The following is a 26466-nucleotide window of genomic DNA, read 5'->3' as shown; positions in this document are numbered from 1 at the left end:
CGTCTTATTCAAATATGAGATTTAAGAAATGACAATAAAAACTCCTCTAAGCTTACTGTATAGATATTTTAACTTTTGGGGGATTAAATAAAGGTTACTACAAAGAGTATTAAAACTTTTAACTAATAACTAATAACACATTCATACAAAACGTTTACTGCACGTATGTTACACACTGTAAAGTAACTGCAATCCAATATACTGCAATTAATTGTGTATATTGTTTAGTATATAAAGTATTTGGGTAACTTTAAACCAGGGGTGTTCAACGTTTTTCAGGCCAAGGACCACAAAACGGGTGGAGAGATGGAGCAGGGACCCACACTCTATATATATTGTATAAAATTGTGTTTTATATTAAACTGGGCCTAGTACCATGTAAAAACATAGCTACCCTGGTATTGTGCATTCAATACTAAGCTATTAAAATAATACACAGGTTCATATATTCATGTTTTTATTTTAAACATGTGAAAGGTATAGGAGCTGCAATAGGTGCAGTGCTGACTGAAAGATAACATCTTCTGCTTCCATTTATCTGTTCGCTACAATATGTTGTCCAGGTGGAATGAAAACTATTGAATAAAAAAACAAGACAGGATATGAATATTTTTTTTAATAATATTTAGTGGAATTAAATATGAGTCAGGAGAATACGTGTTGTTGTGTTGGCAGGATGCATCACTATGTCAGGTACACACAATAACTTTTAGAAAGATGGATACGATCTCAAGGAAACCTCCATTTACTTTATGATTTATATTAAATACGTACAAATATAAAAAAAAAGAAATACAGTTAGAGATATCTTCATTGAGAAGTCTATATTTATATTTGTGGGCTGCACATTCATGCTGCCTGTTCTATCACATCTGAGTGTGGAGGCCACTGATGTTTACTGAACTCAACGTCTACCCCTCTAATGCATTTGGAATTGAAGTTAAGCACTTTGTTATATGTCTTCACTGTATTTATACTAAATGTACAGTGTTACAAATACAGTTAAAACAAGATGAAACAAGAGAGGAGAGGTGTTGAAAGCTTCAGCATCAATGTGCTGATCGCTGATAGCTGATCTTACTCAACACCGTTGTCTTGGCATCAAAATGACCACCTTTTTTATCTGTTTTTTTTTTGTAGGACGAAGTTCGCCGCCGCCTTCCTCGTATTGTTCATGGTCTTCGTCAGGTTTGAACCTGTAGAGTATTTTTTTGTAATGCTTTCTCAAGGGGGTCCATCATGGTAGGGTCATGGAATAATTATTTGATTATTACATGGCAAATATTTTAACTAAACATACCATATGAGCAGTTGATATTTTGGCCAAGTAGAATCACTTTGATTTCAATAATAATCAAAATAACAATCAAAAGGCCTTTGATTAGTATGTTCCTTCAAAGAAATGGATATTGAGGTTTATTTTTATCCTCACATGCACCGACCTGCTGCAGCAACAATTGAAATCAAATTTGTCTCTGAAGAAACTTAATTAACAATTTCTAGGCGATTTAATCTTTGCATTAATTGGGTTTGTTATTAAAAATATAGAATAACAGGATCTTTATGCTAAAATAATGAAACATACATTCTGATTTTACCAGTCAAGATTGAACACTACTTAAAAGTATGTTTAAAACATCATCTGTATGTGTAATTGTTTAACAGTTAACTAATAGTCCAAATAATTGTGTAATGGAAATGTGTTAATTGTGATTCAATATCATTTCCTTGAAATTATCACAACGTGTTTTTGTTTGTTTTTACACAGCTGGCAAGTTGATTGGCAAGACGGCCTCCAGTAAGGACCTCTACCATCATGACTGTGTAAGTTTAATAGTATTATCATCAGTACGGTTGTATCAGTCGAATACAACCCCAGATCTACTCCTCTGCTTTTCAGTTGCCTTGTCGCATGTTACTGAGCAGTGATTAGCTACAGTCTGAGCAGAGCTTCGGCAATTCTCTCTGTTAACTGTGATTATTAGTGAAAATAGAATTCAACAGGACGGAAAGTCTTCTACTTCTTTTACTCTCTTTACTTAAACTGCAAATCATCCTCACATTTCTGGAGCTGCAGCCACTAAGTGTTGCTTCATGAAGTGAATAGAAGATGTTGTAACAACCACTCACCCAATTAACCAGAATCTACAAAGTAAGGAAGTGATAGGACTTGTCCTGTTTTTTCTAGTTGTTGAATCATCTACCACTATGTGAGCTCCTCCTGTTAAAACTCCAAATGTTACACAATGAGTTTGAAGTCAGTTATGTGTATATAAAGAGTTGCCTCTGTTGTTAACAGTAGAGGACAGATTTCACCTTTGAATCTCACAAAGCTCACTTTGTATTCGACAGGTAAGATCGATATTTAAAAACTAATTTAGACGAGACCAAGCAATTTGGAAATGTGCTCAGCTTCTAACTGTATAATGCAATTGTTAACAATCTTTTTATTTCTGTTGTTGTTTTTGTAGGATGAAGTTCACTGCCACCTTTGTCTTGTTGTTCATCTTCGTCCTCATGGTTGATCTCGGAGAGGGTTTGTAGTAAAAAGGGGTCAAAGGGAAAGGGGTCGAAGGGAAAGGGCAAATGGTTGGCAAGGATTGGTAAAGGTAGAGTCACGGAATTAATTTGCTTTTTACATTGCAAATAGTTTTTATATAACATTGCTGGAAAATCACAAAAATAAGTAGTCAATATATTTGGCCAAATAGAATCAATTTGATTTCAATAATAATCAAAATAACAACCTAAAAGGCCTTTGATTAGCATGTTCCTTCAATGAAATGAACGTTGTAATTTATTTTGATACTTACATGCACCGACCTGCTGCGGCAACATTTGAAATCAAATTTGTCTCAGAAGAATTTAAAGTACAGTGTTATAATAAAATAAAATATTAAAACACACATTCTGATTTACCAGTCAAGATTGAACACTGCTTAATAATTGTGTTATGGAAACATATTAATTGTCATTAAATATCATTTGCTTGATGTTAACATAATGTTTTTTGTTTGTTTTTACAAAGGTGCCGGGATAATTAGCGGGGCGGTCATTGAGTAAGGACTTCTACCATCATGACTGTGTAATTTTTAGAGTATTTTCACAAGTACTGTTATTGACAACTTCTCTTGTCTCGCTGACTCTCTCCATCAGTGCCCTGACCAATGGGCAGGGGCAGGGTTACGATGAGCAGCAGGAGCTCGCCAAGCGCTCAGATGATGACAGCCCCAGTCTTATTTTTTTGGACTGAAGAAGTCGCCCTGAAGGAACCTTCAGATGATCTATAATGCTTCTTGCTTTTCAATGAAATAAATCATACATTTATCCGCAACAGCAACCATGACTGGATATATGTTCTTTTGCATTGATGCATTGTTGAGCGACATTTGAATAATTTGGGAAATTAAGAAAAAATCTAAATTGTGGGATGTCAAAACATTTCTGTGTGTCTTTTTCAAATATCAGATTTAACAAATGACAATGAAAACTCCTCTAATGTCATTGTATAGATATTTTAACTGTTAGGGGTTTTATCTCAATGTTACTACAAAGAGTATTAAAACTTCTAACTGATAACTAATAGAAAAAGAATACAAAACATTTACTTCACGTTTGTTACACACTGTAAAGTAACTGCAATCCAATATAGTGCAATAAATAGTCTAAATTGTTAGTGTATAAAGTATTTGGATAACTTTAAACTAATGGAATTAGGGTTTACAAGTCAGATAAAACCAGACAAAGTTAGCTTCCTGCACAACAATAGAGTGGAAGAGAAAACAGGAGAAGACTTGTAGCCGCCTGATGCTGAGAAGAAGAAAGAAGAAAGACTTGTAGCTTTGATACTTTTACTTATACAGAAAAACTATAAACACAACGGGAGCATAAGTTAAAGTCACAATACAGAAGAAAATCAGAAGCCAAACTGCAGCAGATTCACTGGTATTCACATGTCACTGGAGCCAAAGCAATGCACAGACTCAGCAGCAGTGAACCAACGGGTTTAACTGTACTTTTGTCCAGGTGGAATATAAAGTATTGAATAAAAAAAAAAAAAAGACAGAATATATACCTTTAAAGAATCGTCATTTGAGACCAAGTCACTATTTTTAAATATCATTTGTAAAGAAAATGGTTTGCCTATTTCTGAAGTTGCACATCCCCACTTACATGACAGTCACTTATACAGGAAAGCTGCTTCTGTCAGTGAAGATGCTAATGCTCAGTATATTATGCACATGCTTGTTTCTGTGCTGCCACTGTTCCTCTGCTTTTCAGTGGCCTTGTCTCATATTAATGAGCAGTGATTAGCTACAGTCTGAGCAGAGCTTCGGCAATTCTCTCTGTTAACGGTAACTATTAGTGAAAATAGAATTCAACTGGACATTTTTCAGTTTAAACAGGCAAAGCACAGGCAGATGAAAAAATATCTCCACTTTGACAGCACTTCAATCTCATAGAAAAGAGTTCATGGTGTCCTACAAGGCACTATACTGGAAGCGGTTCTTTTTCAGAAGATTAATACAACTAATGTGTAAAGTCTTCTACTGTTTTTTCTGTATTTACTTAAACTGCAAATCATCCTCACATTTCTGGAGCTGCAGCCACTAAGTGTTGCTTCATGAAGTGAATAGAAGATGTTGTAACAACCACTCAACCAATTAACCAGAATCTACAAAGTAAGGAAGCTATAGGACTTGTCCTGTGTTTTCTAGTTGTTGAATCATCTACCACTATGTGAGCTCCTCCTGTTAAAACTCTAAATGTTACACAATGAGCTGGAAGTCAGTTCTGTGTATATAAAGAGTTGCCTCTGTTGTTAACAGTAGAGGACAGATTTCACCTTTGAATCTCACAAAGCTCACTTTGTATTCGACAGGTAAGATCGATATTTAAAAACTCATTTAGACGAGACCAAGCATTTAGGAAAATGTGCTCAGCTTGTTACTGTATAATGCAAATGTTAACGATCTTTTTACTTCTGTTGTTGTTTTTGTAGGATGAAGTTCACCGCCACCTTCCTCATGTTGCTCATCTTCGTCCTCATGGTTGATCTTGGAGAGAGTCTTAGGTTTAAGCGCCCTAGTAAGCCCTCTCGTAGGCCCTCTCCTAAGCCCCCTCGTAAGCCCTCTCGTAAGCCCCCTCATACGGACGATTTTCTTGGCGGCGTGATTGGCGGGATTGGTTCAGGTAGAGTGATGGAATTAATTAGCTTTTTACATTGCAAATATTTTTTATATTACATTGCTGGCAAGTTACACAAATAAGTAGTCAATATATTTTGCCAAATAGAATCAATTTGATTTCAATAATAATCAAAATAACAACCTAAAAGGCCTTTGATTAGCATGTTCCTTCAATGAAATGGCCATAGTAATTTATTTTGATTCTCACATGCACCAACCTGCTGCGACAACATTTGAAATCAAATTTGTCTCAGAAGAATTTAAAGTACAGTGCTATAGGAGAGTTAATCTTTCCATTACTCAGATCTTTTTTTAAACCAATAGTTTAAAAATGTTTAACTGTTAACTAATAGTCCTAATAATTGTGTTATGGAAATGCCTTAATTGTCATTTAATATAATTTGCTTGAGTTTATCATCATGTGTTTTTTTTACACAGGTCTCGGGGGGCTTGCCGTGGACGCCATTGGGTAAGGACTTCTACCATCAATACTGTGTATTTTTATAGTATTATCATCAGTACTGTTATTGACAACTTCTCTTGTCTCACTGACTCTCTCCAGCAATGCCATAAGGCCGGGGCAGGATAACGACAACCAGCAGGTGCAGGGGCAGGATTACGACGAGCAGCAGGAGCTTGCCAAGCGCTCAGACGATGACAGCCCCACTCTTATTTTTTTTGACTGAACAGGTCGCCCTGAAGGAATCTTCAGATGATATATAATGCTTCTTGCTTTTCATTGAAATAAATCAAACATTTAGCCGCAACAGCAACCATGACTGGATATATGTTCTTTTGCATCGATGTGTTGTTGAGCGACATTTTAATAATTTTGGAAACTGAGAAAAAAGTCTCAATTTTAGGAAGTCAAAACATTTCTCTGTGTCTTATTCCAATAAGAGATTTTAGAAATGACAATGACGACTCCCCTAATCTTACTGTATAGATATTTTAAGTGTTGGTGGGTTTAACTCAACGTTATAACAAAGAGTAATAAAACTTCTAAATGATAACTTATTACACATTCATACAAAGCATTTACTGCATGTTTGTTACACACTTTAAAGTAACTGCAATCCAATTTAGTGCAATAGTATAGTGTTTAGTGTATAAAGTATTTGTATTACTTCTAACTAATGGATTTACTACAACAATAGAGTGGAAGAGAAAACAGGATAAGACTTGTATCCTCCTGATGCTGAGAAAAAGAAAGACTTGTAGCGTATATACTTTTACTTATACAGAAAAACTAAAGTCACAATACAGAAGAAAACCAGAAGCCAAACTACAGGAGATTTACTGGTATTCATATGTCACTGGAGCCAAAGCAATGCACAGACTCAGCAGCATTGAACCAAAGGGATTATATTTTTTATATAATATTTAGTGGAATTAAATATGAGTCAGGAGAATATGTGTTGTTGTGTTGGCAGGATGCATCACTCTGTCAAGTAAACACAAGAACTTTAAGAAAGATGGATACGATCTCAAGAAATCCTCCATTTACTTTATGATTTATATTAAATACGCACAAATTGAAAACAACAACAATACAGTCAGAGATAACTTCATGGAGAAGTCTATATTTATATTTGTGAGCTACACACATCTGAGTGTGGAGGCTACTGACATTTACTGAACTATAAGTTAAGCATTTTTTTATTTATTTGTCTTCACTGTATTGAAACTAAATGTTCAGGGTTACAAATACAGTTAAAACAAGATGAAACAAGAGAGACGAGGTGTCAAAAGCTTCAGCATCAATGTGCTGATCGCTGATAGCTGATCTTACACAACACCGGTGACTTGGCATCAAACTGACCACCTGCAAACTTCCCCAACACAGCAGCAAGTATCACACTCACTGCTTCTCTAAGCTTCACTCAGGCTCCTCACACACACTCAGGTTTAGTTTTATGCTTTGGTGCATAAAAGTATCACATAATGTCCGAGTTCTTTCATAAATGAATCTTCCAAAAACATGGTTTCCGTCAAACTTTGGTGAATAAGTGGGATCTGTTTTTTACTGTAAGACATCATTTGTATTTTTGTTTACACTGAGAGCAGCAGAGTAGTGACACCACACCAGCTGCTCATTTCAATCCCCAAATAGGTTTTCTGTGCAGGTTTCAACAAGTTTAAACTCTTTAAGACCATAATGAGGGAAATTCAAGACGTATGTCAACCACGACAGATGTGAAGGAACATCAGAGTCCCAGCATTACTGACACTGCCCTGTAAATGAAGGACCCGAGTCGAGAAGAACCCTGGAAACTCCACGTTATCTTTCAGAGTGTAGTTATCAGTTCCACATTGGTCTCATTAGAATTCTTTAAGACAGCGTGCTACTATCCGTATCGTTTAGAAAGAACTACAACACACGCAGACTTTACAAACCAAGCATGCCACCACATATATCCTCTTGAGACATTATTTCAAATTGAACTGAAAGAAAGAAAAATACCTACCTGAACATATTTAATTTTTTTTCGCGTATATTTACAGCTTTAAGGCCAGAAATTCAGCTTGATGAATTTGAGACTATTTAAAACCCTGCGGAGAACAGGGTATAATGTTTTTATTTTTAATTCCATCGAATTCACAATTTCTACATAGCACATTTCATCACATGGGTTGAATTGTGAAGAAAGAGCAATGACAGATTAAAAATGTAATGGCTGAAACCGTCTGTGTGTGTATTTGTGTATTACTCAAGACATGACATTTTAAAAAACCCACTATATACAGTTTCTTCACATGTATTTCAGACAAAGTGGAAGTTGGGTTTGTAGAAGTTACATAAGAAGTGGAGATTAGATCAACAGCCTCCGCCTGCGCAACATGATATTGCACAATATTTAAAAAAACTACCCCAAATCGACAAATACTTCACTCAGGCTGAGCAACTGGATTGCAACTACTGCCCCTGTTAGGAGACAGGTAACCCACAACCCTCCGCCTCAGTTTCACATCACCTGGGCATCTCAGCTCTCTCCTGTCCATCTATCGTGAGGTAAGACGTCAAAGTTTCACCCTCACTAGTAAATCTAAAGGCCTGGATCCACACGACCGGCTGTAACTGAGGGTCTTTGTTTTCCAGGATGAAGTACCTTGTGTTCTTTCTGGTGCTGTCGCTGGTCGTATTCATGGCCGAACCCGGGGAAGGGTTTTTCAGGCATCTCAAAGCCATCTATAAAGGTGCAAGGCAAGGATGGAGAGGTAAATCGCAGCCGAAAGACAGGCTGAAGGTTTCTTGAATAAGAGAAAATTAGGCTGGGAACCTTGGCCCTGTGGAACAGCTACTGTTGGAAACCATAAGGGACAAAGTTATATTTTATATTATCTGGGCCCATGATTTTTGTTGCATTAACATGACCAAACACTGTTCCAGAATTTTGGCACCACTGATATGTTTTCCTGCAGCCAACAGGAATCTCAAATAAAGCTGTAACATCAGAGTTGTTGATTATAACCTGTCATAGGAAAACATATTTTACATTAATACAATTTTGTCTGATAAGAATTGATTTAAGAATCTGTTTTGTTGGCGTACATGGGTTTATATACTCAGTGGTATATAGGGGACATATTTTAAACGTAAACAAGTGATCTTTAGTAATGACATGATACTATTAAACTGTGTTGATGCTATTTTATTCTCCTTTTCTGTTTAGATTACAGACAACACAAAAAAAGGTAATTATTCTATTCTAATAACTGTCGTTAGTAGTAAAATGCGAAACCCAGACCTGCCTTTAATGGTTTATAATGATGTGTTGTCATGAGGTGTATTGTATATTTAAAGATATTATCTATAGTGTCTTTTGAGAATTGTTATTATTCTTAGTGATCCTGTTATTACAGTTTAACATATAGAGTTCAAAACCATGATACAACTCCCACAATCTTATTTTATAGTCCTTCAACTGCATGTGTCACAGTAAGATCGTGACCATAATAAAGATTCATGATGGATGTTAGACACATTGATTAGCTCAAGAGGAATAACGCACGAGATTGCAGATCCCTTCAAACGAGTCAGTGTCACGTGAAGATTTAGATTATCCTAGCAAGAATAAAGTTGTTCAGCAATCTGTGGTTTTTTAAGAAGACCAATTGTTTGAATAAATGTTTACATTTACATGAAATGGTGAAGTTAAACTTTTGTCTTGCTTCCTTTCCTCAGTCAGGGAGTCCAGCAGGACGACAACTCACAACCTCCAGATGACGAGGGATGGTGATGATTTGAGTCTATGGTTCGGTTCAGGGGTCGATGCCATTTGAATAATCTGCTCTGCGCTTCACAATGTAACCGACACACATACGGATGCTTTTCGGGTTTGGACACAAGTTCAACTCCTCGCTCTTGCTACTTCCCTGTTGAATAAAACTGCAAATCAAAAAGTCAAAACTCTGGGTTATGTTTTTAATTCAGTTAACGTAACACACAACACAAATACTGATGGATCAGGCTTCAGCTAATGATACAACACATCCCAGAATTAACACAACAAAGAATGCAAAGGAAAAAGAGAATAGCAAAGAGTAGAAGAGTGAATACCTGGGCCCAGTAGAGTCACAAACTTCACACACGCTTCCTTTGAGTTAGTCCATCAGGAGCAAAACTCACAGTGTCAAAGAAAGAGAAATCCTGAGTGCTCAAAATCATATGGGTTCATTTCTGACCTGCAAGTGTGTGTTTCAGTTGTGTTTGTGTAATCTTTTTCACGAACAAAGAAACTAAATAAAGTCAATTCCATGCAGCAAATGTATACTAATAAACACCCACACTGAAAAAGTGCTTTTAAACAAATAGAAATTAAGGTATTGTGTTGATTATACATCTGCTAAGACCCTGAATAGTTCAGCAGCGAGAAGCACATAGCCAGTAACAGGAAGTGAAGTGTCAAAGGACTTAGAGAACGTGTCCAAATATTCTTCAGCGTCATCGTGTTGATCGTTCAGTGATGTGTTTGCACTGTAACGATGACGTGTGAACACCCTTCACACATCAGACTGGATCACAATGGAAATAATCACACGTGTGTAGGGGACTGAGGTCTTGGTGAATTAAATGCAGTTTAGTAAGGAGACAGTTGGGCCCTGCACTGACCTGAGAGCCATTCCAGTGAACATATGGTGTGTTTGGTGATGGGCAATAGAAAAACACATGGTCTGCTCCAGTGTGATTGTTATTCTCAGTTGCTCTCTGGACTAAATAGCAAGAAATTGGAGGGGATGTAGTAATTTCACAGAAAACGGAGCATTAACCACTTTGGAAAAATCCTCAACTCCATCAGCTATTTTTAAAGCTATGAGGCTTTATTTCAATGTTAAAAAATAAACTCAAGGAATAAATTACATTTTCAGTTCATGGTTGAAAGAGGAAGAAACATCAAGTCAAATTAGATGACGTGCAAAAGGTTCACCTCATCTGTTCGACGGTTTCTCTTCGAAAGCTCAACGTGAGTCACAGCTTCGTCCAAAAGCATCTAAATGAGTCAATATCAGATTATTTGCATCTCGTGTTCTGTGACGGAACCAGTCTGAATCTTTTTTCAAGTCCCTATCTGAAGCTTAGAGCAGATAACACAGCATTGAGGCACAACTTATGATGTATCCACAGGTCTGATGAAATGTATATATCCCATGTAAAGAGAATCTGAAGATGTGTCCTGGAAGTCTTTGTGTTGTCCTGTCACTTTATTCTGAACCTGAGGAGCCAACGATCGCTCATATGCACCAGAGGGAAAGTGTCATTTTTTTATATTAATAACGTCTTTATACCTCCACTGCTTTTCTACCTTATAGATTCTCTCCATGAAATGTGACAGCGACAAAAACACAGGAAAAAACACATGCTCTCAAATGTCAGAAGAAGAGAAAACACTATTTTCAGTGACATAAATTCGAGCCAACAATTATTTCTGATAATGTGATTTCCTGTCTTAGACACGAGGGAAACAGAAAAGAGACCAGGACCTGAAATTCATCAGGTTTTAAGGTTTCTTCAGTTGAGTCTCATCCAGTGACTCTGAAAGTCTTTACTGCCTTATAGCAGGGCCAACACACACAAACTGAGACTCACACTCACACCTCCAGACACTTACGAGTCAGACTAAGTTTTTGACTAACCCCAATCTGTGTTAGGAAGCCGGAGTATCCTGACAAACTCAGGTAGAAACATGCAAAAAAGTAGCTTTTCCATCTAATGTTAACCGTGTGAGGCCTCGTGCTTCAGTCTGATCTGAGAGCAGCTGATGTGCAGTTAGGAGGCTGAGGTGTCAGAGATAGTGGATGATGGATCTCTCTCACTGTCGCCTGCAGACAGCACAGAGGGCATCACGGACCTGCACTGAAATGACACCTGCATCTCCCCCATGAAGAAGAAAAGGACAAACACACACCAGGCCAGCGAGCTGAGTTTGTTTTGGGGCTCCGCTTAAAACATATTGATCGGAAATGAGATGTGGTCAGAGGAGGGACAGGGCTAGAACGTTAGAGGTGTGTGACTGTGTGTGTTTGTGTGTGTGTGTCTTTGTGTGTGAGGGTCGACCGTGTCATTGGCACTGGTTGTTTACCTAAAGGCGATTGCCGGGCCTCACACACAAGCCTTTTCCCAGACAGAGGCACGTGGTAAATAATAGAGGAGCTGTGACAGAGGGCAGACGCACACAAACACAGATCAGCAGCAAGGTTAAAGACGGGGGGTGTAACGGGAGAGCGCTCTATCGACACGTCATCAATACACGAGGCCGCTCTCTTCTCCAGAGCAGCGAGGAAGAGCGGCAGTCAGCATGGATCCTGACATCTGCATATCAAATGTATGAGAGGTCTGAATTCCTCAGTGACAGGTGGGTCGATGTGGAGTCAGGTGACTCCCACTTCCTCACATTACACACTCTCACCGCTCATAAGCCGTCGGAGATCAGGTGTGATAATAACAATCCTGTGGTTTCCTCCGCAGACGCAGTGTCACTTCATCATCCCACGGATCCATCACTGTTTATCCATCTTTGGCCCCAGAGGGACGGAACGTGCACGATGTCAAAGGCAAATAAAACCAGTAGAATTATTACTTCGAAGAAATCAATGAAAAAGAAGACAATCAGAAAAAAGCAAATGATAAACTACTGTTTGAGAAGAAGCTGTCTTATAATCCTACACAAGATTAATGTCAACTTGATAAATTGGTTCATTCCCTGATAGGAAATTAAAAAAACAGTCATCCAAGCTGATCAAATATTAGGACTAATGCTAAATATCTTTGTAATATAAGGAACTTCTTCTTAATAAAATATGATAACATTTGTTTAAGGTTCTGGAAAAGTAGAATAATAATATTTCTTTTCACGTATTAGACACAAAACAAATCTATTTATTGAATGATCAACTGAAATAAAGAAGATTACATAAATTAAATTGTATTTTAACTACATTTAATTTAATCCTTGATTTATTTGAAAATAATTAATATAATCCTTAAAAGGGAAAATCCTGGTCCCATGTCTTCTGAACTATAAAGATGACTTCAAGTTATAATATAAAGTTTTTGCACAGATAGTTTTGCACGTCACTTTTAAACGCTGCTTCTGACAAAAAGATTGCAAATAGAGAGAATGTGAAATGTGAAGGTTTGTCATAAAGAAAAATAAAAGATAAAGAAGACTGGAGGACGTAGAGAAGCAGGTCTGATGGCGAGCGTGGTGATTGGATCATGTGGTACTCTACGAGTTTGGATGTGTGTGCATGTGCACGTGCACGTTTGTGTGCACGTGCACGTGCACTGATCAATATGCTGGATGTCATAAATCTCCCCTTCAGTGGTCGAATGTGGAAACAAGGCCCAGGAGCTATTACCGCTCCTCTCTCCCTCCCCCCTCCTCTTTTACTCGCTCTTCTATTTCCACTCCTCGACACCACAGCAGAGAGACAGACGGGTTGACAGACAGACACGTGACCGACAGACAGACGGGTTGACAGACAGACACTTGACCGACAGACAGACGGGTTGACAGACAGACACGTGACTGACAGACAGACGGGTTGACAGACAGACACGTGACCGACAGACAGACGGGTTGACAGACAGACACGTGACCGACAGACAGACGGGTTGACAGACAGACATGTGACCGACAGACAGACGGGTTGACAGACAGACACGTGACCGACAGACAGACGGGTTGACAGACAGACACGTGACCGACAGACAGACGGGTTGACAGACAGACACGTGACCGACAGACAGACGGGTTGACAGACAGACACGTGACCGACAGACAGACGGGTTGACAGACAGACACGTGACCGACAGACAGACGGGTTGACAGACAGACATGTGACCGACAGACAGACGGGTTGACAGACAGACATGTGACCGACAGACAGATGGGTTGACAGACAGTCACGTGACCGACAGACAGACGGGTTGACAGACAGACATGTGACCGACAGACAGACGGGTTGACAGACAGACACGTGACCGACAGACAGACGGGTTGACAGACAGACACGTGACCGACAGACAGATGGGTTGACAGACAGTCACGTGACCGACAGACAGACGGGTTGACAGACAGACATGTGACCGACAGACAGACGGGTTGACAGACAGACACGTGACCGACAGACAGACGGGTTGACAGACAGACACGTGACCGACAGACAGACGGGTTGACAGACAGACACGTGACCGACAGACAGACAGCTTTCAGGTGTTAAACACAGACCGCCAGGAAAACCCAGATATCATGAAAATATCAGAAATATCTTCATGGTTTGCTTTATTAATATTTTCTTCAGGCAGAGCGATGCCCTTTTTCATCAGGTATATAACTGACACTGGATCAGTTTAACATCAATCAGCACCGATGCTTTGTCATCACATATTCATTTATTAATTTCTCATGTATGAAACAGGGAAAACCAATTTAGCAGCAACATCCTCTGGTTCAGTAGAAAAATGAAAAATAGAAAAAATGATGAATTAAACAAATATCTGACTTTCTCTCTCTTTTGTTTATAGTTAAATCTCTTAAGCTGAACTTGCCACACACACACACACACACACACACACACACACACATAAAAACTGATACAGCCCCCCCCCCCCTCCACTGCTGAGTTAGTCCATTACAAGTTGAAAGAAGTTTGTGATCCTGATGCTTTCTGATTTGACCATTAAATCTCTGCAGGAGGCCGGAGTGCAACCACGTCACTCTCTGCTGTCGGCCCAATACGTGACCCAGGAGGGTGTGTAGCTCCAGGTGTGTAGCTTCATGTGTGTGGCTTCAGGTGTGTAGCTTCATGTGTGTAGCTTCATGTGTGTAGCTTCATGTGAAGGGAACGGAGGGAACAACACTGACAGGAAGAAGCTCCAGATCAGGGATCAGACACTGACACAGGAAACAGAGGAAAAGCTTCTGATCCCGGTGTCATGGCGCCGGATCTCATCACAAACCTCATTACGCCACCTGGCAGATGTTTTAATCAAAAGCTCGTGAAAAATAAGAGACGGTCACAAATCAGGGTTAAGACCCGCTGCCTCACAGCCGAGGATTAAACCTGCCAAGCGTGGCAGAGGTAACATGACCGCCCCCTTGTTAAATTAAAACAATCTCACTCCTTCATTTAGCCCATTCCATTAAAATAGTCTTCGGGGGGGAGGGGTGGGATCCCAACCAAAAATCGTATGATTTGAACAAAACAAACTGAATCCTGTTTATAAAACTCAATGTCCCAGAATTAAAGAGTTTTGATGCTTCAGGTGGTTGAAATCATTCAGGCTCTGTCCCAGTTCACCCAGCAGCCCGACCACTGGGATTTACACCTTTGTTTTCATGTGGCCGTGAAGGGGGGGTAACTGAATCGCGGTGACAAGCGTTTCAGGAAAAATCTGGACATGTGAGAATCGAACTTCACCCGCTCACGTTATAAGGTTTTCGGATTCTATGGACAGGAGCAAAGTTACTCTGTAATAACAGATGTGACTGAGTATCGATAAATACATCAATCTGCCCCGTCAGATGTGTCACTATCGATATTGGATGTTGATATTGTCAGTGTAATAACTTCATATCTCGGAGAAGGGGCCAAGGGAGAGGAATCGGGACAGTTGACTGATTACAGACATGACTGAGACAAAGGAGAAAATGGATTGAGCTGAAGAGGGTCTGAATATGAGGCGCTGACATACATATATATAAATATTATTATAATACCTGACATGCTCTCACTGTGCTTCAGGCCAGATTCCATCCTGTGGTTTGCTGCAGCTGTATTTACAGGTGAGACGGACCATCAGCCCCCGGGAGTGTTTTACTGTAGAACCTTCTAAAAATAAACCACAGATACATTTCACACAGCGTCCATTAGTGGAACGAGAGCTACTCCAAGGAATTAGAGCTGCGGCTGATTCATTTAGCTTTTTGTCAAAACCAGAGGAGGAAATACACCGAGTTTTCTTTTCTGGTGAAACACGTGACATTAACCATCGACCCACGTCACACTCATCAGTTATCTCTGTCACAGTTTTCACTTTGTGGCTTCAAAAGTTCAGAGTTCAAATCATAAACTGTGAATAAAGACACACGACAGAACAACTCCCCACAAGTGGAGTAAAGGAGTCTTTTCCGTCCCCTGGTGGTTGGAAGCAGTATAGGTCATAAACCCTATGCAGTCTCCTCCATGTTAGTTGTTGGACCAAACTAAATGTTAAATCACTTATTCAAGAGGGTTTTTCTCACTTCACGTACTTCTCATCACATTGAAGTGTTTCTAACAAGTTTGAAGTTTTGTGAAGTGAACTGTACTAAATAAATGTCACATTTTCCAATTAAAGAAATAACAGGAAAAGTCGAACTTCAGTAGAGATAAAAAAAATGACAGGCATTAATTGACCTTTGACCTGGTTAAAATAAAACATTAGTTGAAGATATTATTAAATATAAAAAAAGAAAAGTTAAATAAAAGACAGATGTCCGTCCCAGGGTTAAATTTAATGAATAGTCGGGTCATTTCTGCTTTTTGTAGTTTTACAAAAGTAAATCACATCAAGTTGTTCATCATAAACATTTATGTTTATTGTCACAGGTTTGGATTTAATGAATAAATTAAACATGTGTCAGATCAAACACTCTTCAGGCTCCAGCTGTGAACAGAATGTGAGGTGAGGGAATACTGCTGCGGTTTGAGATCATTAAACACTTGACAGATCCAAACGTGGACGAATGAAAAATCATATTCAGGGTGGATTTCATTATGTTCTCCCCCCCCCCCCTCCGTTACAGTAAGCTGAGACCTGTGGGTTGTTGGGGCCAATATTAGTTAAGTATTTATTTACAGATCCTGGCACAGCCGTCCTGTGAATAATTCATCTTCCATGCTCAGAGGAGTCTGTTGACAAGACAGCCTGACGCAGGAGAAGGGAAATCAATGCAGCGATGATGATGGGCGGCAGACTCCAGCAGATCTGCTTCTGACCCGGGCCCAGCTGACGTGTGTGTGTGTGTGTGTGTGTGTGTGTGTGTGTGTGTGTGTGTGTGTGTGTGGTTACAGTAGTTACAGCACAGCCCTATGTAAAGTGATCAGGTCTGGATGTGCTGATCGGAGGGAAACAGTGTCCGTGGAGGGCAGACAGTCCGCGGGGGAAATGTTATCTCCACGTTATCCCTGCTATTCGCTGTAGACGGTAACTCTAGTGCGTTCTTTATACATGACCCTTCCATTACACCCAGCAGGAAGCTGCTGTGGTGAACAAACCCCTGTCAATCCAATGGATCTGAGGATGTGACTGGTTGTTCTTACTGGGCAGCTGCAGGGGGCTGATGTCACATTTTCATATTTTAACTAAAACATATTTAATTTAAAGGTTCTCTTCCATCATATTTTAAGTTATCCAAGTACTTTGTGGTCAAATATATTTTCTTACTTCCCCAGAAACCGTCCTGCCTCTAAGTTGTTTGTGTAAAAAGCCCAGAAGGCGAATATCTTCAAACATCACTTTACTCGCTCATTGCATCTGTAAACACTTCTCTCTCCTTGTCTCCTGTCTCTCATCACTCACTTCATGTCCCCCCCCCCCTCCTCCTGTCTCTCTCTCTCAGTCTCTCCCTCTCCTCCCATCTTTTAAATCTTCCCCAGCACAATGAAGACAAACTGTTCGGAGGTAATTGAACACTAACACGAGCCGGAGGGAGATGAATGAAGACACATTACAAGTAGAGGATGTCTTTGCTCTGCAGATTCAACAATAAAGTGAAGGAGACGCTGTTGGTTTGAGGATCTGATTCTTATATCTATTTATTTTTACAGCTGTTATCTACAGTTCGTCTATGACAGATCAGAATAAATATGAATATGGAAATGCAGTAAGTGGAAAAACCCTAGAAAAAGAGGTCCCTCAAAGAAAGTGGAAAAAGCAGCGTGTGTGCGTGCGTGAGCTGTAAAAGGCATTTTCAATTATTTCCTGAAGTATGACGTGTGGAGTAGATAGAGGACGTGAAGGAGGGAATAGAGACAATCCATCAAACAGACAGAGAGAAAAAAGAGTCAGGGAAATGGAAACTACCTCATGAAGCTGAACACCTTCCTACAAGTGTATTTGATTTGCTTGAAATGTGTCAGGACACACAGGAGGAGTGATGGAGACGCACCTGTAACATCCAGGTTCACACTGAACTATCACACCGGCAATATCTACATCACATTTCCACAATTACCAGCTGTTCACCAAATACATTTTTTTTAATGTAATCTCAATGTTTAAGCTTTTGTTTAGGTGTTGAAGAATAAAAGTTTTCCTTTCCAGAGTTGTTTCCAGGTTTAACAGATGATTAAACGTTTCCTTGTCTTTATGGGAGTTCAGCCACAGTCGACCAGTAAAACTAACGGCTCCTGAGACTTTATCCCGTTTCTCTTAAACATAAAAAACAAAATATTCTCTGTGTTTTCATTTATTTATTTTTTATATTCAGTTCCTTTGGGGAGCTCCACTACCAGCAGCTCAATGAAAAACCAACAAAAACACTCCTTCAAACTTTTTAACTACAGGACAATCAGTCTAAAGCAAACTAAAGCAAAATCATAAAGACCAAACAAACAAGATGGATTTCTCGGTTAATTAATTGTTTCATTCACTGAACGATCAATTTCAGCTTCAGAGTCTCAAACATCTAACTGTTCTTGAAGCTAAAGAGAAAAGAAGATAATCATTCCTCATTAACACAGAACATCTGGTGCATCTGTCCAGACACGTCGTCTAATCTGAGCCACATCAGTTCCAACGCAGCAATTTATCGGCAGGACACGGATCACATGACCTCATGTTCCACAAGCCGTGTTCTTCTTTGTAAAGCTTCTTACGAACACAGACAGGGTGACAGGGTCCTGATCATGCTGGGCCACAGAGAAGCTGGATGGAATACAGAGAGAGAGCAGGTCTGCTCCAAAAGAAAAAACTTAAATTCTGATTTCATGTCCTCATGAGGAGCAGCAGAATCCAAAGCTGAGCCATTCCCCCGAGGGGAGTTCAATTAGTTCTCTGTAGCTCCAGAGCCAGAACAACATGTTTTAACATTATACATCCACCAGGGACCTGCAGGTGCATTAGCTGACGCTCAGATTCACCATGGCCTGATTCTGGAGCTGCGGTTTGGGAATAGCAGCTCTATGAATGTGTGGGCGGTGATGCCATCGATCATCAGAGCTGTTTCATCAACGGAGCCGCGGCAGCACGATGCTTTAATTACCAAAGTTTAACGGAACACACTCCTCGCAAACTTCCTCTTAAACTACCCTAAAGCAGCAACCTCGAAAAGCATGTGGATAAATAAACTGCATTTCTTTCATTTGCATCTTTCCTATCGTTCAGAGTTTTGTTTTCATCAGCGTGCGTTTGTCTGCTTGTTTGATATTTTGCAGGATTACATCGAATCCACTGAACACATTTCCACGTGACTGAAGGACTGAAGGACTGAAGGAATGCCAAAATGTTACGATTCTTCCTTCATCTCATCAAAATGAGATGAGATGAAGGAAGAATCGTAACATTTTGGCAAAAGTGTGGAAATTTCATAATCAATATCTTTTAACATTGAGGCTTTTAACATTTTCAGCCATTTCTGCAGAGAACGGTTTTGGTCTGTATTTATAAATCAGTCTTTCTAGTCATGATGGCCACTCAAAGGCGGAATGGGAAAGACTGGGATCGAACCGCCAACCTTCTGGTTAGAGAACGACCCCTGTTGTTACTCTTTATAGATTAGACTTTAAGAGGACGTTAGACCTTGGTGAAAGTTAACACTCTATTCACTGCATCTAGTTGGTTTAATTTCAGCAGGATTACAAAAAGATCTCATGAACCAGTTTCCACCAAACCCGGTGGAGGGATGGAAGCAGAGTGTTTAGAATGTTTTATGATTAAACCGATATTGTCTCCAAAACCTATTTCTTTTCTCGGGAATACTTTCTACCATAAGAAGGAACCATGAGGAGGATGCATCGGAACTCGGAGGAGGTGTCTGCTCCTGTGAGTGAAATTTGTTTTTTAAAGAACTTGTAGGTTTATTGTCATCAAACTGATCCACTGGATTTTATGCGTTTTGGGCCATAACTCATATTTTAATGATTAATTTAAAGACAGTTTTCTCTCTGATTTACACTTATTTTAAAACAGTGTCAGAATAAACTGGAATTTAAATTTTTTCTACCTTTTTTGCTTTAAACAAAAATCTTTATCAACAACTGACACTTATCGAAACTGTAAATTTCTGATCATCAACCAATCAGGTTTCACTCCAACATTTCAAAGTCAAAGTGCTCTGAAGCCGTGTCTCCTCACCGGTGCATCCAAACCTTCGAGGGCTGTTTCAGTTCCCATAAACAGGGACAATGTGAATTTGCCAAATAAAGAACTATTAAATGCTTACGGCCCAACTTTCAAGAGCAGCTGCTACATTAACTATATAATGTGTACTATAAAACCAAATGTCCTCTGAAAGACGTGAATTATCTACAAAGCTAAAATCTGCTTAAACTTTAAATTTGACCTGATTCCTCCTCATACGATCACAAAATCCATTATGTAAGGAAACGAGGAAAGTGGAGGTGTTCATTCTCTGCATCCATCACAGCAGCAGCCATCAAACTGTCTGAGCAACTGCGTCCACTGAACATTCAAACTCCTCTTTGCATGCTGGGAAACTCACACAGGTTGAGTTTATGTTTCTTTCGAGGACATTTAAAAAATAATATTTGCGTAATCCGTCTGCAGTGAGTCAGATCTGCTGTTTACAGCCTTGTGCAAAGAACAGAAGCAGTCTGATCCATCACACCTGGTGTTTCTGAACTGTAATGTCCTCGAGCGATGCAGGGGCACATTGATCCGAGCAGTCCGTGGGTGGGGGGGGGGGGGCATGTCGGAGGGGACAGTGCCATCAATAAGATCATAATCTGAGAAGGCACACTGTCAATGTCAAAGCAGAAATAAACAAGACGGACAAGATAATACAGCAAATCCGCCTCGATGAGATGCAACAACAGCAGAATGCGTTCGTCACAAATCAGACGTCAGAGTCAGCGGGGGGGGGGAAGCGAGTGATCGAGACCGGAGAGACACGAGAGTGACGGAAATAGAGAGGCGCAGAGGTCACGAGGACAAAGACAATGTAAAAGAAAATGAGGCTAAACTCACCGAAGGGGACACACAACCTTCAGAGGCTCTATTTAAAACACAGACAGACACCGAGCAGATGCTGTCTAACACATGAATGTTTCAAACTGTGATTTGAGGGTTTGTGTACTTGCTTGTGTGTCAGGGGATCAGTACGTTAAACACCAAATTCCACAATTCCTACAGAGATGCTATGACTCTGTAAATGATCTACTGATTCCAGAACCCTCCGTCTGTATGTGACTCACAAATCTCTAGAACCGATCATCGTATCAATATCACACTGAAGGACAAGTTATGCCTCTGAGTTGAAGCTACGTTGTGTAGTTGTGTGTGGGAGGTGTGGGAGTCGAGCTGCAGTTACACCACCGAAACACTAGTGGCGGTAGAGTTTCTACTTGGGTGTCGGGTGACTTCCGGTTTCTTTTCGGGTTATTTAGAAATTCTTGAGATAACAACACCGACAGTCGGTTAAACTAAATAAATAAAGGATCAAAGTTCTGAGTAACTTTCCACATGTGACACTCGGGTTGTTGTGGATGTAACAGGAAGTAAGCAGAGGAAATATTTTGGTTCGAGTTGAATAAGAGAAAGTTTCTGTGCGAATGAAAACTTCCCTCTCTGGAGAAAACCCTCTTTTCTTGGATTGTGGCTCGTGAGATTAAACGAGCGCAGCCACTCGGTTCCAAATCGTTTGTGTGAGCAGGATGTGTTCAGGTGCCTATTTGGAAGCTTTTACAGGGAAATGAGCACGGAAAATATATATATATGTTTCCCTGAGTGAATTTGTCTTATCTTCATATTTAAAGCAACAAGGGAGCAGGAGATTTATGCACAAAGATTCTCCAGTCTGGACGCTGCCCAGTGCGACCAGCTTCACCTCGCTGGCAGCCGAGCAGCTCTGCTCAGGTGTGGATTAAATGTCTTGCATGAACGAACACTCGTGTATTGCAAAAAATTGTGCAGGAGGTGACCCATATTCTCCAATCAGCTTCTCCCGACTGGAAACAAATTTGAACCAGTGGCTTTTTGGGGTCTTAAGATCCCATGTCTGCTCCTCAGATCTCCGCTCCTCGAGATCAACATGCTATCGATCTTCAGTGGAGCAGATGGATGAAGGTGGTGGCCGTGGGAAGGCCCCCCCCCCCCCCCCCGATGTGATGTTCTCTCTTCTCCTTCCTCTCCGACTGCGCTGGCAGGAGCAGATGTTGACTTTCAGATGTACTGAAGCGTGGAATGAGTAGAAAAGAAAGCAACGATGTCCTCAGGGCCGGTTATCTTTCAGCTCCACGTCCAGAGGAAGTGGAGCCCGGACACGCTTTGAGTGAAGGAGCAGAAATTAGGATACAGGTCAGACGTACGAGTTAGGTAATTACTTCCTCATTCAACCTTTCTCCGTTTTAAAAACTCTAACAGCTGAGGCTCAGCCCCCCCCCCCCCCCCCCCCCCCCCCCTCGACTGCTTCACGGGTTTGTGTACATGAATATATTCAAAGTGTGTCCTCGTCCCTCCGCTGCCACATCCAGGCACCGGGCTTAACACTAATCCAATAAAAGCTGACTTTGTCATTAAACAATAATCAAATACCTTTCCCCCCCCCCCCACTCGCTGCCTCCAAATGATTTAAGTCTCTGGGAATTGGAGGAGCTATCTCTCTCTCTCCTTGGCAAAGTGTCCAGTCTCATATCTGAGCGAGTGGCTGGCAGCGCTGGACGAGCGGCGGTGCCACTCGTTCTCAAAGCGACTCCCGCTGTGCACCGTGTTTGAGGTTCAACGCCTTCAAAAGACAAATGTGTTTACGAGACATCGAGTGTGGAGCTGAAAGTTCTCTGACACAAAAACTATATCACACCGGCCAATTTATTGTGTTTGGAAGGTTTCAGTTGTGTTTCATCCTTATTTACGTGAAGGCGTGTATATATATTTTTTATATACTTTAGAGTTATGAAGCTTAGTGAGAGTTTAGTTTGGAGGAGTAATTCATCCTCTCTCCTCTAGTCCTTCTCCTCTAACCTCTGACCCTCCATTCATCTTGTCCTCTATCCATCAGCAGAGTGCACAGTCGATCACGGGAAAGGAGACTGCATTTCAGACAATTGCTGATAATCTACGTGATTAAAATGATAATAAAGCAGGTTACAGCTGGTCTGTCATTAAAAACAAGGATGAAAACAACAATGATGAAGACTCATGTGTCTGCTGACCGGCTGATGAAGAGTCAGTCGTTAAAAGATTCAGGAGGAAGAGGAGGAGACGGCAGAGTGCACAATCTGAGAGTTTGCCTGATTCAGGTCAAAAAGTCCTGAGGGTTCAAATCTAATGTCACACTGTTCTCTAAAGGAATCAATTCTATATGTGTGTGTTAAATGTTAACAGTGTTTTTGTATCATAATGGATGAATTCATGAAACAGTGTCGTCAGATTAAACTCAACCTTTTATATACAGTATTTAAAAAAACATTTTTCAATGTCTCATCACCAGCATTAGAGTTTCCTATCAAAACTCAAATTTAAATTCAGAAGCCTGCTTCTCATTTGTGATATTTTCTGAATTTCATTCGTTAAGATAAAATCCAGGACATGCAGGGATATATAAATGTGACTTGTTTCCTTTTTGTGTGTGACTCTACCTTGAGTTAGTTTTGATGACACCCTGTCACAATGTAGTGGTGCACCCTGGGAGTTCTGTCAGGTGTCACCGGCAACTTTACCACAGCGCAGTGTGTGTGTGTCTGTGTGTGTGTTTGTGTGTGTGTGTGTGTGTGTGTGCAGAGCAGATGGTGTTTTTTGGCTGTCATGAAAGTGTCAGTTGAGATAACAGAAATTCAGTTTGCTGGTTATTTAATAAAACGTGGAGGGCAGCACGGAGACTGAGCAGTTAGTTGTTTAGTTGTACAAATAGAAAATGATGTGATGTTTACACGACGGCACAGATGCTCTGCACATGTTCCTCTAAACTTCTTGTCTTTCACACATTATTTTGCAGGAGTTATGTGAAAGGTAAACTGCAGCACTCTCTGCTTAATGTATGCATTTATATGTTTATATATATATATATTAGAGCTCAGGGGGCATGACTTATTTATACATTTGTGAGATTGAATTGTTTGTGTTTTAAGTGAAGCCCAGTAAACTGCTCCTGTTCACTGAGATCAACTGCTCAGACACAGACATCATCTGTAAAATAAAATAGGCTGTTAAATGAGAAACAGTTTATTTTTATGGTTCATCCCCTCAGGAATAAATCTGATAAATCTGCTGAGCCGCTCTTTGTGGGTATGTGCCACCTTTAAATTAACAGCATCTATTGATTTTTATATATATACACACACGCTTATCCTCGCAGTGTATCTGCAGCTGAGGTATTTATATCACATGCATGTGCAGAAATGGATCAAACCATGAAACTATCATTGATTTTTATCTCCCCACTAATAAAATGCACTGAAAGAACAATGCGGTTTCCGAACAAAGTACGACTACGACTTGCGGCGATAACAAACTAGAAATATTACAACTACCTTCTTCTTGTTGGTCATGATTTCAACAATGGTGACTCAGTGTTGGGTTGAATAAAGTTTATATGAAACTCCCATTAAAACAATAAATAACTAAGTAGTTAAGATGTTTTTACAATTGTGTCACTTGATAACTACAATGATATTAAACTATTACAATTTTGTAATTATTACTGTATATATTAAAATAGTATTGTTCCCATAATTGACTGAAGGACAGAGACAAACAGAATAAACAACGGGGGTTATTATATCGAGAGTAAACAGTCACATTACACGTTGTTATTCCACAGCAGCAATATTCAGACACAGCTTGGTTTATTAAGGTCCATTATATAGATGTGCCAACCACAATGACGTTAGAGGCATTAAACGTGTCTCTGGAGGGGGGGGGGTGCATTAACCTTAAACTGATATTTAAATGTCAGAGGAGCTTATAGAGAGAGAGAGAGAGAGAGAGAGAGAGAGAGAGAGAGAGAGAGAGACTTAATTCAATAAAGGCCTCGTCTCTCCAGCTGCATATTTCATATCAGATTATTCATTCGGAGATGACTGATTGTCACGGACAATATTTTCATCAATTAAGCCAAATTAGCAAACAGCTCCAGCAGCACACGACCTCGACCTGTGGAATTACTCGTGTGTGTGCGTCTTGCAGGTGAACACGAGTTTACCAAGCGAGCGAGACGGTGTGTGAGACGGTTTGTGCACGATGTGTGTGTGTTCATATGAGGTTTGTGTGTCTGTATGTACAAAACAATTCATTCATTTTGCTTCTGAAGTGTTTTTGTGCTTTTATTTTTCAGTATCATTCCATTCTTTGGCCTCGAGGTGTCTCCTCTTCTTTAGTATGATTCTCACATTTATTACCATCCCTATTATGTGTGCGCCAACAGGACAGTTAGCAGCTAGCAGGTGATGAGAGGGGAGCACGGGTCCAGGTGAGCGTCCTCCTCCAGCCAGTGAAGCCAGCTGGACGTCCAGATGGTCACTGGGAGTCCTGGGAGGAGACCAGGTTAAACGTCCAAATGTGGAACCCTGTGCTGGGATGTGGGACAGTTTGTTTACTCCGCTCGGTCCAAATCTACAAACCACTGAGCGCGTCCACATCCATCTTAATAATTGAGTGAAATTACTCATTTGCTGCAAAGTCAGGGACGGAGCATGGAGGTGGAGGCTCGTGGTCTGTGTGGATTCTACACAAACACTGGAAGCCTTTATTGATTCATGTGTAACTTAAAAATTCATGTTTGATTTGGTGTTTTATGCAAAACCAATGACAGGAGGTTCCTCAGCCCCAACAAAGACGAGTCCAAGCTGGACGTGCACAGAATAAACTTAATAATAAACACGTGGGGGAGAGAAACTCGGCTTTTTCCACCGTTAATAGAATTGTTTGGCAGTTTAAATGTGTCTGTGCAGTTTGGTTTTGTGTAAAATGATCGTCACTCATTTGCTTTTTCGTTTACTTCCGATCTGGGTGAGCAAGACGGCCGAAGTCGGATGCATCCTCCTGCCCCCTGCTGGCCATCGAGGGGTCAACAGCAGCTGATGAATGGTTTGAAGGAGGATCTCGGCATCAGCCTCAAAAGTCCACACCAGCTTTTGCTTTAATATCAAAAGCCGTGAGTCGGGGATCAAACTGACGACCCTGAGCTCCGCCAGTCAATCACCAGCAGAGAGCTGACAGTGTTGTACCAAAACGCCTGCGGTTATTCAACCTGCTTATCACAGCACCTTATCTCATTTGTAAGTTGTGTCATTTAGGATTTAGTCATTACAGGACGGAGCCTGAGTGCAGCTGCGATTGAAATCTTATCTTTTCCAAGGTGACGATGTCAGAAAAAAGCATTTTTAGTTCAGAAAATCCAGAATCACAACACAGAAGCACAACACATTCAAACTGAGGAGGCTTTTAACAGCAGCTGGAAACTCAGGCTGAGATCTGGAGGTGTAGACGCCTGGAGAAGGAGGGAACCGAGCTTAAAGTGCAAAGCTCAGGTTTCACATTTGAGATGAACACACAGAAATATTACTGTGATTTAATTAATGTGTCTTTGTGGTGAAGGTTGGAGTTTGAGAAGGT

At 40.3% G+C, this 26466-nt stretch overlaps 1 protein-coding gene and 1 long non-coding RNA gene across 4 annotated transcripts in view; one reads left to right on the top strand and one right to left on the bottom strand.

Moving 5' to 3' along the window:
* The window catches only part of LOC133973733 (exostosin-1), a 129896-nt gene that overhangs the window by 57794 nt on the left and 45636 nt on the right, over positions 1-26466 (bottom strand). The gene's annotated exons all lie outside the window — the stretch shown is intronic.
* Positions 2202-3332, top strand: LOC133973735 (uncharacterized). Its single transcript, XR_009924602.1, has 4 exons — positions 2202-2352; positions 2472-2536; positions 3029-3059; positions 3157-3332. It is a non-coding gene; the product is annotated as an uncharacterized LOC133973735 (long non-coding RNA).

This window comes from Platichthys flesus, chromosome 18, assembly GCF_949316205.1.
Source record: "Platichthys flesus chromosome 18, fPlaFle2.1, whole genome shotgun sequence".
NCBI classification, from domain to species: domain Eukaryota; kingdom Metazoa; phylum Chordata; class Actinopteri; order Pleuronectiformes; family Pleuronectidae; genus Platichthys; species Platichthys flesus.
This window is presented reverse-complemented; position numbering and strand designations above follow the sequence as displayed.